The sequence below is a fragment of the Lynx rufus genome, unplaced genomic scaffold (assembly GCF_022079265.1).
Source record: "Lynx rufus isolate CCGP_SWC_20201006 ecotype Redwood Valley unplaced genomic scaffold, mLynRuf1.p SCAF_12, whole genome shotgun sequence".
Classification (NCBI taxonomy): Eukaryota; Metazoa; Chordata; class Mammalia; order Carnivora; family Felidae; genus Lynx; species Lynx rufus.
The window spans coordinates 25,164,213-25,179,530 of NW_025814826.1; the positions used below are offsets into that span (position 1 = coordinate 25,164,213).

General features: G+C 35.8%; 1 protein-coding gene across 7 annotated transcripts in view; it reads right to left on the reverse strand.

The window, feature by feature from the left end:
• STAU2 (staufen double-stranded RNA binding protein 2) overlaps window positions 1-15,318 on the reverse strand; it is a 308,899-nt gene that overhangs the window by 211,736 nt on the left and 81,845 nt on the right. The gene's annotated exons all lie outside the window — the stretch shown is intronic.

Genomic DNA, 15,318 nt, shown 5'->3' on the forward strand with positions numbered 1-15,318 from the left:
TTTTACATAAATGTCTAGAATTAATCCGGGTATGCATATTACTTTGGGGATATACTGCCGTAGATGTTAATCACATAGATGTGATTTCATGTTAAAAGGTTGGGGAAATGCTTCGTACACAAATAAACATGTTGTGTTAGTTTGTTAAAAAAAAAAAAAAAGTAAACAGATGCATGTGGGATCTGACTGGGGAAGGGCTAAGAGTGGAGGCACCTAGTTACAGTTGGCTCCAGGTACTTTTCAACGTTTGGCATGACCAATGACCTTGAGGCAGCTGCACGATGTACTGAGCACAGACTAAATCTACAGTGTTCATCCTTGGCTACACAGTAAAAGCAGCTGACTTACACAAATCTGTGAGAAAAAGACTGTTAAATCAATAGAAAAACAAGCAAAAATTATAACTTCACAACTCACAGAAAAAATGGCTCATATATATAAGAGAAGATGATCAACTTGATTCATAAAGAAATACAAATTAGGGGCGCCTGGGTGGCGCAGTCGGTTAAGCGTCCGACTTCAGCCAGGTCACGATCTCGCGGTCCGTGAGTTTGAGCCCCGCGTCGGGCTCTGGGCTGATGGCTCAGAGCCTGGAGCCTGTTTCCGATTCTGTGTCTCCCTCTCTCTCTGTCCCTCCCCCGTTCATGCTCTGTCTCTCTCTGTCCCAAAAATAAATAAACGTTGAAAAAAAATTTTTTTAAAAAAGAAATACAAATTAAAATGCCAAAAAGGTATCATTTTTCACCTAACTATGTTGCCAAAAAGCCCCAAAAGATTCAAAATAGCTCCATCTCTAGTCTGGATTATCGTAATAACCTCCTAACTGTTCTCTTAGCACCAAAGTGAGCCTTTCAAAATGTAAGTCTGATCATGTCTCTGTTTTGCTCAAAACTGCAATGCTTCTACATCTCATCCAGAATAAAAGACAGCATCCTTCCAACAGCCTAATACAGCTTTACGCAGGTCTGGCTCCACACCGTATCAATGACTTCAATCACACCATTCAACACTTATTCCACTCCAACCACACCGGCCTCCTTCCTGCTCCTCAAACTCACCAGACATGTTTCCACTTAGGGACTTTGCAGTGGCTAATCTCTTGCCTCTCCCACAGCATTCTCAAAACTCACTTGCTCTCCTTAGAGTCTTGCTCAAATCTCACCTTTTCAGTAAGATCTCCCTATTTAAAACTGTAATCTTCATCCTTTTTCTTCTACTCTACTTTCCATTTGTCCACAGTACTTCTTACTTCTCAATCTACTACAAAACATTTATTATATTTATTTTTAATGTATATTTATTTTGAGAGAGAGAGAGAGAAGTGTGAGTGAGGGAAGGGCAGAGAGAAAGGGAGACAGAGAATCCCAAGCAGGCTTCGTGCTGCCAGCACAGAGCCCAATGCAGGGCCCAATCTCATGAACCGTGAGATCATGACCTGAGCTAAAATCAAGAGTCAGATGTTTAACTGACCTAGCTACCCAGGCACACCTGTATTTATTTTTTATTATCCATCTCACCCAACTAGAATGTAAGTTTCATCAGAGTAAAAATGTCTATTTTATTTATTGATGTATCTGAAGTACCTATAAGAATGTCTCACACATGGCTAAATGTATGTGCAAAGACTCCAATATTGATAACAGCACTATCAACAATAGCTAAATTATGGAAAGAGCCCAAACTGATGAATGGATAAAGAAGATGTGGTGTATACACACACACACACACACACACACACACACACGTGCGCGTGTGCTGGAATATTACTTGGGGATCAAAAAGAATGAAATCTTGCCATGTGCAACAAGGTGGATGGAACTAGAGTATATTTATGCAAAGTGAAATAAATCAATCAGAGATAAAACAAATACCCTATGACTTCACTCATATGGAGCATTTAAGACAAAACAGATGAACAGATGAACACTGGGGAACGGAAGGAAAAATAAGATAAAACAAGGGGCGCCTGGGTGGCGCAGTCGGTTAAGCGTCCGACTTCAGCCAGGTCACGATCTCGCGGTCTGTGAGTTCAAGCCCCGCGTCAGGCTCTGGGCTGATGGCTCGGAGCCTGGAGCCTGTTTCCGATTCTGTGTCTCCCTCTCTCTCTGCCCCTCCCCCGTTCATGCTCTGTCTCTCTCTGTCCCAAAAATAAATAGACGTTGAAAAAAAAATTTAAAAAAAAATATATAAAACAAGAGAGAGAGGCAAACCATAAAACTCTTAACTATAGAGAAACACTAAGGGTTGCTGATGGGGGGGGATGGGCTAAATAGGTGATGGGCATTAATGAGGGCACTTGTTGGGATGAGCACTAGGTGTTATATGTAAGCAATAAATCACTAAATTCTGCTCCTGAAACCAATACTATACTATATGTTAACTAACTTGAATTTAAATAAAATCTTGGATAGATAGATAGATAGATAGATAGATAGATAGATTTGTGCAAAGATATATACTGCAACATTGTTACAGAAAAACATTAGAGACAACTAAATGTCCATGAATACAGAATTGGTTAAATAAATTATAGAATAAGTAGACAGGGAAATATTAAACAGTTCTTAAAATAAGCAGCTATCCTGTTTTCAGGATGACTAAATTCTAATTAGACCAATCCTTTATGGGACACTATAAATTCTCAGCAAAATACAAAAAAACAATCATCCAAAGGCACTGAAGATACTGGCAGATACTGGGGTGGGGGGGGGGGCAGTGGGAATAACACTGGAAAAAGGAACAGCACAGAATGAGTTTCTCTCTCTCTTTTTTTTTTTTTAACAGCTTAAACTTTAGGGAGGGTCCAGTCTGTTCCAAATGCAGTGGCTAAAGTGCCAACAGAAAAGCCTTACTAGCCTGAAGGCCCAGAGATAAGGTTCAAAGCAACCAAGGTCAGTAGGAAATGAAGGAGAAAATCTTAGAAATAACAGATCTAGAAAGGAAGAGCCCCAAATTCTGTGTATAAAACTCTGCCCAAATCTCTACCTGATGTTTGAAATACACAGGCATAGGACAGACTCTAAACAACACAGGTAAGAGATAAAAATTTGAGCAGATATATATATATATATATATATATATATATATATATATACGTATGTATATATATATATTTACATATTTACATATACATACACACACACACACACACACACACACACACACACACACACTTTGTTGGTAGGCTTCAGCCAAATTAACTGCCTGCTTAAAAAACTGTTCCCTATACTTCAGACGGACATCACAAAATCCAGTTTCTAGCCAATTTACAATGTCAAGAATGCAATCCAAAATTACTAAATATATGAAGAAGTAGGAAAAAAATGATCCATTCTCATGATAAAAGACAATCAACAGAAGCAACCCTGAAATGACCCAGATGTTAGAATTAGCAAACAGCTACACTGTGCTCAAAAATATAAAAGAATATATGCTCTTAATGAATAAATGTACGGGAAATCTTATCAGAGAACAGAAACTACAAAATGAAAGGCTAAATGGAAATTCTAGCCATATATATGGCTAGAGACAACTAAATATATTCCAATTTTAAATTCACTAGCTAGGCATAATAACAGAAAGAGGATGACAAAGGAGTCAAGGTTAATCAATAGAAATTATACAAACCAAAGAACAGAGAGGGAAAAAGATTGAAAAAAATGAATGGAGCCTTAGGGACCTGTGAGATAATATTAAAAAGTCTAACAGATGGAGAGAAGTGAAAAAAAAGAAGGCAGAAAAATATTAAAAGACATAAAGGCTAAAAAAAATCTTTTGGTTAAAGACATGCTTACAAAGTCAATAAGTTCAGTGAGCTACGTTACTATAAAGGAAACCACAAAGGCACATTATACTTGAACTGCTAAAAGCCAAAATGACATTGCATGAAGGGAACAAAAATTCCAATAATGGTTGACTTCCCTTTTTTTGGTGAGTTAAGGTATTTATTTATATTTACTTATTTATTAAATGGCTGACCTCTCATGAGAAAAGAAAAAAAAAAAAAAGAGGCCATAAGACCTAAGACATATTATGACACTGGAAAATCTTTAAAGTGCTGTAAGTAAAAAAACCTGAAAACTTAGAATTCTATATTCATTGAAAATATCCTTCAAAAATGAAGGCAAAATAAAGATATGTTCAGTTAATGAAAATTAAAAGAATCCATTGCCAGCAGACTTGTACTACCAGAAATTCTAAAGGATGTTTGGGCTGAAGGGAAGTAAAGCTAGATGGAAACCTACCTCTTCAGATAGGAACAGATGTATGAGGTATGGTAAATTTGTGAATATTTACGAAAGACTATTTTTTCCTTTATTTTCTTTAAGACATATAGACTAAGCCAAAATTATGACATTATGAGGTTCATAATGTATGTAAACAAATGACAACTACAGTATAACAGATGTGCTGAGGCATTAAATAGACCTATATTGTTATAGGTTCCTGAATTTTCATACTGAAGTTAGAAAAGATGATGTAGCTCTTTATATACTAATATGGAATGATCTATGGGGTACCTGGGTGGCTCAGTCGGTTAAGTGTCTGACTCTTGGTTTCAGCCCAGGTCATTCTCATGGTTCGTGGGTTCCAGCCCCACATCTGGCTTTGTGCTGACAGTGGAGACTGCTTTGGATTCTGTCTCCCTCTCTCTACTCCTTCCCCACCTGTACTCTCTCTCTCTCTCTGTGCCCCTCCCCTGCTTGCTCTCACTCTCTCTCTAAAATAAAAACTTAAAAAAAAAAAAAGAGAGATTGAGGAGATTATTACAGAATGATACTTAAAGTACATACAGCTAGAGAATATCCTAACAGGATACACATGAAACTAGCAAGGGCAGAATAGGTACTGGAATGCAGGGGTGGCATAACATTCAAGTTTTTAAAATTGTGTACTACATGGAATATAAATATATAGAGAGAATAGAATATATATAGAATATATATAGAATATAAGTTGTGTTTCCATCTCTCTCTGCCCCTCCCCCCCCACACACTCTCTCTCTCTCTCTCTCAAAAATAAACATTAAAAAATAATAATAAATAAAAAGAAAAGAAAAGATTCTCCTCTTTTTTTCAAGTAACAGCGATTCTATCCCAAGGGAGAATAGTATTGCAGGTACTGATATTTTAATCACTTTTTGATTAATTAAGCCAACTACATACAGTAAAAATACTACTTGAGTCCTTTGAAATACTATTTTTAAAAAAGATTTAGTCCATCAGAGTAGCTTCAAATATAATTGCAATTTTGTGAATTTAAATCTAAGTTAGTTAACATGTAGTATAATAATGGTTTCAGGAGTAGAATTTAGTGATTCATCACTTACATATAACACCCAGTGCTCATCCCAACAAGTTTCCTCCTTATTGCTAATCACCCATTTAGCCCATCACTGCACCTGCCCCCTCCAGCAGCCCTCAGTTTGTTCTCTGTATAAGAGTCTCTTATGGTTTTCATCCCTCTCTATTTTTATCTTATTTTCACTGGAAGTTTAACACAGTTACATCCACTAAAATTCTAGACTTAATATTTTTCAAAGTATTCTTAAATATCTCATAGCTTATTTATTTTAAAAACTCTTCATTTGGGTACCTGTGACATTCCTGGGCAAATGGAATGAAATTAACCACCTCTGAGAACACAAAAAGTATTTGTTGAACATACAAATGATTTCCATAAGAAAATACCACAATATGTTGTTTAATTCCTAAAAGTTGATATAAATTTTAACTGTTATTCTGGTGCAAAAAAAAAAAAAAGTAGAATTTCAAACTCTTTTTACATAAAGTTCAAGCGATATTATTTACAATGTATCCATCTTGGTATTACAGTTTAATATAGAAAATCTTTTCTATGTGATGACATGAATTTTACTATTTCCTGTAGGTTTTGGATTCCTCTGAGTTTTAAATCCACTTACCAATCTACTTTAATACTGTATTTTAATCAATTTATCTTTATACCTACACCAACAAAGGAGTAAGACCACAATTAGTGAATACTCAGAAATTCTTTAATCATGGACACTGTGAATAATGTTTCTATGCCCTTCCTCTTTGAAGGGAGGATATGATCCTAGTTTCATCTGTAATAACAAGGAGAATTTATTATGAAAAAATCTGTGAAAGCAATAAGATGCTAAAATGAAAAATATGGAAGCCTAGGTACATTCAGCTAGTTTTCTTCCTCATAAGTGAAGTGTTAATAGTGAGGGATTAATGAGCCATTCCTAGTACCTATTCTCTACAACCTCAGATGACTCAGGATGAAAATAAATTTCTGTATCACAAATGAAACTAAATATTGTATTGAAAAGGACATGTTGAAGCACGTTAGCGGTATTTACATATCTCAAGCTACTTCTTAACTTCATATTTTACATAACTTAGAAAAAGGCATACATTACTTTTACTTCTATCAAACCATAAAATTTATAAAAAGAAATAAATTCATCTGCAAAACCATTCCTATATTTGGAAACAAAAAAATGAAATGAATTGTCATAAGAGACAAGAAGAGGGCTACTGAACAGAATATATAACAGAATCTTAAAATTAAACTAGTAGCAACATTCAAATCAAAGAGGTGAAGTAGTCTATTCACTCTAGTTGTGTTAGGGAAAAAAATCAATTACTGATTCTTTGGGTCAGCTAAATCCAATAAGGGTACTATTCTGCTGCTTATATGATCATTTGAAATCATTATTTAAAAAAAAAAAACTTTAATCAAAGTCAACTTCAAATATAAAAGTTTTCCCCACAAATCAAGTATATGGAGAAAACATACAATTATTCCAAATTTCTGATTATTCTACAAACGCTCCTCAAATCCATGTGCTTCCTGTCACAACATAGGACACTATATACTGTTTTACTGATCAAATGCAAAAAGGAAGGAAATTAATTGAAATTGAAATAAAACATGTATCTTATAGCAGAGAAAAGAAATGAAGAAGAGAACTAGCAGGGAAAAATTAACGGAAATTGTTAGAAAATATTTATTTAGAGAATTGGATATACATAAAACACAGTTCCCTGTATTTCATATATTCAAACTTATAAAATAACCCCATAAACTCTATTACCCATTAATCTAGACCAAGGTCTGCAAACTTGTTCTAAAAAGAGCCAGATAGTAAATATTTCAGACTTTGCAGGCCATACGGTTTCTGTCACACCTACTCAACACTGCTGTTATAGTGTGAAAGGAGCCATAGACAGTACATAAATGAAGGAGTATGGCTGTACTCCAGTAAAACTTTATTTATGGTTACTGAAATCTAAATTTCATATAATTTTCACACATCACAAGATACTATTATTCTGTTGATTTGTTTCAATGATTTTTAAAAGTAGAACCTTAGATTGTGGAATATACAAAAACAGGCAGCAGGTTGGATTTGGCCCCAGGAGCTGTAGCGTGCCAACCCTTGATCTAGAGGTATAGGAAAAGTGCTTATTAGTAATACTTTCTAAATGCTCTTTTTAATAATAGAATATAAATAATGTCACATTTTTACTATACCATTATTTTTGTAATACACTAAGTTCTAAAATAGCATTATCTGCCAAAATAATGACTGAACCAAAGCTAAGAAAGCTAAAATGAAGTATTCTTAATATTTCAAAGCCACAAAAAAGAGGTTTTAAAGAGACGGTGAAGTGTTATTCCATTACACATTCATGGGTCACAAATTTCACATAGATTCTGTATAAGATTTGTCCCTTGAACTATACAGGATTATTACCTATATTTATGCCAAACTATGAATTTCATTCACCCCACATACAAGATAGTATTAAAATTTGGCCACAAGAATACTGGCAGTTTCATACTTCCTGATGTTCTATGTGTAACACTAAAATGTCTTAGAAAAATCATAGGACACAGTCAAGGAAATTGTGTTATGGTAACTTACTTTTTTTTTTTTTTTTACCTTAGGGAGAAAGAGGCAGAAGGAAAGAGACAGAGGCGTGAGTAGGGGAGGGGCAGAATGAGAGGGAGACACAGAATCCCAAGCAGGCTCCAGGCTCTGAGCTGTCAGCACAGAGCCAGACACAGGGTTCGAACTCACAAACTGCGAGATCATGACCTGAGCCAAAGTCTGACACTTAACCGACTAAGCCACCCAGGCGCCCCTATGGTAACTTACTTTTAGCTAATTGTTAAGATCTTGAGCAAATCACGAAGCTAGCGTTCCCTAAAGTCTGTTCTGTATCCACAGACGATTCATTAACTTAACAGGATCCATGGCCAAACAACTTTGGGAAATGATACACATTATACACATTTCTAGGACAGATCATGAGTTCTTGGAGAAGTCCTACAGTAAATAAATCCTTTGATCTGATTTAGTGCTCTCAAAGCTCACTCAATTACTTTGTTTGAGCAGTACTTCCTTATTAACGTCCCCTAGGTTCTAAATTTTAAAACTATGAGACTATTTCTAAGTAGTAATTCCGTGAAAGCTGTTCAAATACTAAATTCAGGTTTACAAATCTGAACTGCCTAAAAACAAAATCAGAACCATCTGCTCCCAGAATACTCTGACCTTCCTCTTTCAGAGTACTTAGATTGAAATCATCTAACCTTCTAGATTCAATTCCTTAAGTGGGAGACAGAATCATTCTCTACCACCCTTATTTCTTCAACCTAGCAACGTGCTTGGATCATTAAACGTTTTCCTTTTCCTTTTGTTTTTATTCTAATGCAATTGTCTCCGACTTGATCTATCCATAACCACTCTTACTTACCCTTCTATTGCCTCTCAATGCACAAGTGGTCACATTTCCTCCTCCTTAAAAATCTGCATCTCCTACTGGTCTTTAGGAGAGCCCTGGAGGATCTAACCTTTGCCTACTCTCTCCAGCTTAGCATCATTGCTCTTCTTTGTTTTACATACTACAGCCACACAAAGCTAGTACAGATAACACTAAGTGGTACAGAGGAAAAAGCAGGGCAAGAAACTAGGAATGTCAGAGTGAGGAGGTGGGGTGCATTTTTAACTAGAGTGGCATAAAAGGGGCATGACTGAAAAGATTTCAACAGACTTTAATAAAGAGGGAATAAAAAATAAACAGAACTCTAAAATATGAGTATGGATGACTCATTTGGAAAATATGGCCAAGGTGGCTGGAGCAGAGTTGGCATGGTGGGGAGAGTAGATGAAATCAGAGAGGTAATGAGAGGCCTGGTAGAGCAGGGACTTGTGGGGCACTGATTATGCAGTCAGCTCCTGCATTTACCTCTCTAATTTAGATCTCTCCTCTGAGGTCCAGTCTTCTATGTCAAACACACGCTTGACAGCTCCTTTGGATGCCTTACGTGTTTATGCTGAAGTCCTAATTCCCACTCCAAGTCTGTCTCCTCCATTCCTCCACATCTCAGTAAATGGCAGTTATCTCTACCTATTGGTAAAAGCCAGACACCTGAAAACTCCTCCATGTAGACAGAAAATTCTAATGAAACATTCTCCATACGAGGTAACTATATCCTTTGTGTCTTAAACTTGGTGAAGAGCCTAATCCTGCGTATGTAGTACTCCAATGAATACTGCTTCCCATGTATATATTACACACACAAAGAAAAGAAATCACTTGCATCTGATTCCCACGTCAGGGAATTAACATTCCTAGGGTGCCAGAGGATGGGTGATGTAGAACATTATATCTGGATGTCCTCCTAAATGTCAAATGTCCACTGAAGACAAATGGTACATGTGTCTAGGGTTTAACCCTAACAGTAGCTTCAGGCTAGGAGGCTGCAGACAGAGAGGAAGAGGTCCCTATAGCCTTTGATAGTGTAAGTCTAAAAGTGGGAAATCCAGTGAACCCCACACCAAGCAGGATCAATGTCCCAAATAGCTTTCTTTTTATACTCTCTAAAAAGAAATGGTAGCTACAGACATTAAACTACTACCATGTTTGAAAACTTGTGAAACCTCTGTAACGTCCCCATGTTTGTTATTTGTGCTACTGCCTGTTATTTCATGATGACTAGCAACAAACTCCACAACAAAAATAACAATACATTATGGTGTATTACTTCAGTGGAATACCATGCAAGTATATTTAGTTACAGGAAAATTCTTGTGATACATTTTTAAAGTGAAAGGGGAATAGTAGTAGTAGTATTTGGGGAGATAAGACTGTAGACAATTCTTTAAACCAAAGGTTTGTATGTGCTTGTCCTAGAAAGTAGGAAGAAAGTGAACAGCTAAGAAGGCAAAATGCAAAACTGGACACAGATTTTGCAGTATACATTTTATTATACTTCCTATAATTTTTTTTTTTCCAGTAAACACAGATTCTGACACTTCTCTTTTCCACTTTTGGTAGTCCGGATTCAAAAATCTTTTGTGAAATTTTTTCCATCAATAAAATACAAATATAGGGGTGCCTTGGTGGCTCAGTCAGTTGAGCATCCGACTATTGATTTTAGCTCAAGTCATGATTCCAGGGCTGTGGGATTGAGACCCACATCAGGCTCCACACTAAACATGGAGCCTGCTTAAGATTCTCTCTCCCTCTCCCTCTGTCCCTTTCCTCCACTCATGCATTCTCTCTCTCTCTCTCTCTCTCTCTCTCTCCCCAACAATAAATGAAATAAATAAATAAATGGGTAAATAATCTCACTCTTTAAAATTTTTTTAAACATCTCTTTACTGAAATATCAAATTAACTATAAACAATGTTTTACTCTTAAAATCTAACCAAAATTTATACACATAAGAGGAAATAAGGATGGTCCTAGAACAAAACAGAACAGAAATAATTCTCCCCATTCCTACTGCTAAGTACAACTAAATTTCAGGTCATTTATGTATAATAAACATAAGAGGGGTGCCTGGGTGGCTCAGTCAGTTAAGCGTCCTGACTTCGGCTCAGGTCATGATCTCGCAGTTTTTGAGTTCAAGCCCCGCATCGGGCTATCTGCTGACAGCTCAGAGGCTGGAGCCTGCTTTGGAGTCTGTCTCTCCCTCTCTCTGCATCTCCCGCTCATGCTCTGTCTCTCTCAAAGATAAATAAACATTGAAAAAAAATTAGAAAAAAAAAAAAGCAACATAAGAAAATTTTGCAAGTTGGAAAGAGACTAGCTAGAGAACTTAAGACCAAAGGAACAACAGAGTGGTGAGTTCCCTGTGATTTCTCTTGACCTATTATATCCTGAGTTGGGTGCTATAGAAGCCAGCAGCCTGAAAGCATCAATGTGTGCAGATAAAACAAACAAACAAACAAAAAAGAAAACAAAGCAAGTTTATTCTCTTTAGCAAAAGGACCAGGAAAAGAGAAATTATGCAGGACAGAAAACTTCCATGCAGTAACTGCCCTACACCAACAATACATCACAAAAAAAGCTGCAACTCCATCTGGATTTCTGTCAGCAAAAGTTAAGTAAGGAGCCTAGACTCCCATCTTCCCCCAGCTATAATGAAAAGTTCCTTTCCCCTGGTAGAGTGGTGTCAGAGAAGGTCAAGTGAAGCTACAAGTTGTCAATAAGGCAAAGTGCAGAACCTGAATTTCCACCCAGACCTAGCATTAACATGATAGATTCCTCATTCTCCTGTTGTTGCAGTATCAGAAGCCTATAAAAATAGGATCCACAGATTCATAATATCCACAGTGTCTAGATTCTATTAAAATCATTCATCATACCAAGAACCAGGAAAATCTCAACTTTAATGAGAAAAGACAATCACCAGTTACCAAATCAAGATGATACAGATGGAATTATCTGACAAATATTTTATAGTAGCCATCATAAAAATACTTCAATAAACAATTACAAATGCACTTGAAACAAATGAAAAAGTAGAAAGTCTCAGCAAAGAAACAGGTAGTCCTAGAAAAAATAATCAAATGGAAATTTTAGAACTGAAAAAATACAATAACCAAAATGAAATATTCACTGGATGGGCTCAACAGCAGAATATAGATGAAAGAGATAAGAATCAATGAATGTGAAAATAGAACAATATGAATTCTCCAATATGAATAATAGAGAGACAATATGCAGGGGGAAAAGGATGAACAAAATCTCAGAGAACTACAGTGCTATCACAAAAGATCTAACATTTGTGTAATTGCTGTCTCAGAAGAAGAGAAAAAATCATATAAGGCTGAAAATAATCCCCCCAAAATAATGGCTGAAAATTTATCATATTTGTCAAAAGTTATATAAATTTAAATCCCAAATAGGATACGCCCAAAGAAATTCACACCAAGAGAAATTCTTGAAATCGAAAGTCAAAAAAAATCTTGAAAGCCACAAGAGAGAAATGACACCTTACCATATCTTACTGATAAAGGAAAAGTAATTTGAATGACAATGGATATCACATCAGACATCATGAAGGCCAGAAGAAAATGACATAACATTTATCCTGTGCTCAGAAAAAAAAAATGTCAATAAAAAATTCTATACCAATAAACTTATCCTTCAGAAATGAAGGTATTTTCAAAGAAAAGAAAACTAGAAGACTGCGTTGCCAGTGGACATACTCTAAAAGAACAGAAACAGTTCTTGAAATGAAAAAAAAAAGGATCTTGGAACATCTGAAAGGAAAATAGAATGATGGAAAACTATGGGCACACAGGAAATTTTATTTTGCCTCTTGTGGTTTCTACATTATATTTGATATCTTAAGCAAAAATCCTAACATTGGCTGATAGGGCTTTCAAAGTATGTAGAGAAAATATTTAAGACAATAACATAACATAATGAAAGAGGATAAAGGACTTAAAGGGAGGTAAGGTCTCTGACATTACTCGTACTGACAAAATGTAAACACCAACAGACTAATAGATTATATATGTATAATATAATACCTAGAGCAAGTGTTTGCTTTTTTAAAGAGATATACCCTGAAAGCCTCAATAAGTCAAAATGGAATTCTAAAAAAAATACAATTAACCCACAAAAAGGTAGGAAAAGAAGACAAAGGAAAAACAGAAATAAGTGAAATAAAATTAAATAAAAAATAAAATGGTAGACTGAAGCCCTAATGCACTAATAATCATATTAAATGTAAACGGTCAAAATATTCCAACTAAAAGATAGAGACTGGCAAAGTGAACTTGAAAACATGACCCACATATATGCTGTCTATAAAAACTCACATACGGGAGCCTGGGTGACTCAGTCGATTAAGCATCCGACTTTGGCTCAGGTCATGATCTTGTAGTTCATGAGTTTAAGCCCCACTTTGGGCTCTGTGCTGACAGCTCAGAGCCTGGAGCCTGCTTCAGATTCTGTGTCTCCCTCTCTCTGCCCCCCCCCCCACTCATGCTCTCTCTCTCTCTCTCAAAAATAAACATAAAAAAAAACATAAAATATAAGATTATAAGTAGAGAGTAAAAGGATGGAAAAATGTACAATTTAAGCATTAATCAAAATAAAGCAGTATTGGCTATTTTAATATCAGACAGGGTAGATTTAGGAGCAAAGAAAATTACCAAAAACAAAAAGGAACATAAACATAAGGATAAAAAGGTCAATCCACCAAGGCAACATAGCAATCCTAAATGAGATTCCACCTAACGGAGCTGCAAAATATGTAAAGCAAAACTGACAGAATTGAAAGAGAAATAGGCAAATCCACAATTTTATTTGGAGACTTCAATATACTTCTCACAACTCACAGAACAACCAGACAGAAAATCAGCAAAGATGTAGACAAACTTAACAACACTATTTACTAACAGAACCCAATCAATATTTATAAAACACTGTACCAACAATGGCAGAATACATACTCCTTTCAAGCACCCATGGAACATATACCAAGACAGACCATATCTTGAGCCATAAAACCAATCACAACAAATTTAAATGAAGTGAAAGCACACAGTGTGTTCTCTGACCACAATGGAATCAGACTAAATATGAACAACAGGGGGCCCCTAGGTGGCTCAGTTGGTTAAGCATCCAACTCTTCATTTCAGCTCAGGTCATAATCTCATGATTCATGGGATCAAGCCTCACACCAGGCTATGTGCTGACAGTGCAGACCCTGCTTGGAATTCTCTTTCCCTCTCTCTCTCTGCCCCTCCCCCACTCATGCGCACACTCAATCTCTCTCAAAGTAAACATTAAAAATAAATAAATAACAATAATAATAAACATGAACAGAAATTAATGGAAAAATCTCCAAACACTTGGAAGGTAGACAATATACTTCTAAAATAACGCATAGGTGAAGAAAGAAGTATCAAGGGAAATTTTTTACATACACTGAACTGAATGAAAATTAAATATATAAAAGTTGTGAGCTGAAACTAAAGCAGTGCCTATTTATGTTCATGTAAAAACTATGCAAATGTTCATACAGTTTTTACATGAACATAAATTTTCATTTCTCTGGGAGAGATGCTCAAGAGTGTGATAGCCAGGTCACATAGTAAATGTATGTTTAGTTTTATAGGAAACTGCCAAACCATTTTCCAGAGTAGCTGAGCCATTTTGCATCACAACTAGAAATGTTTGAGATATCCAGTTTCTCTTCATCCTTACCAGCATTTGTTGTTGTCATTATTTTTAATTTTCATCATTCTAGTAGGTGAGTAGTAATACATCATCATGGTCCTAATTTACATTTGCCTTATGGCTAGGAATGTTGAACATTTTTTCATTATTTTTTAATCATCCGTATGCCTTCTTTGGTGAAATGTCTCTTCATGTCCTTTGCTCATTTTCTATTGAATTGCTTGTTCTTTTAGTGTTGAGTGATTTACTGCCTATACTTCAGACAGTAATGTTAAAAAATATTTTATGAGGAACCAACCTCTATCTCTGTTGACTTTTAATCCACAACTATAAGGAAAAGGGTTTTTTTCCCCAAAGAAAAATGTCATGTAGTCTTACCTTTTTTAATTTTCTTTCTTTCTTTTTCTTACATCAGTGAACTGAGATTTTTACATCTAAAAATCAAAAACCTACAAATAAAGTTTGCTTTTTGGCTCTCAAGAAGAGACTCTGGACATCAAGGGAATTAACACCCCCCACACACACACACACAGAGAAAGAGAGAGAGAGAGAGAGAGAGAGAGAGAGAGAGAAAGTACATAAAGATTCTAGATGAGAAAAAAAAAACCATAGTAAATAAAAAGGTCAAGTCAATAAAGGAACACCTTTGTAGAAATGACATAAAAAATTACCAAACTTGGCAATTTTTTTTAGAATATGCATGCAAACCTTCTCATTTTGGAAAGTAAGTTTCTCTGTTTTTTTGTTTTTGTTTTTTTAGCCAACAGGGAAAGAGAGAGAGAGAGAGAGAGAGAGAGAGACAGAGAGAGACAGAGAGAGACAGAGAGAGAC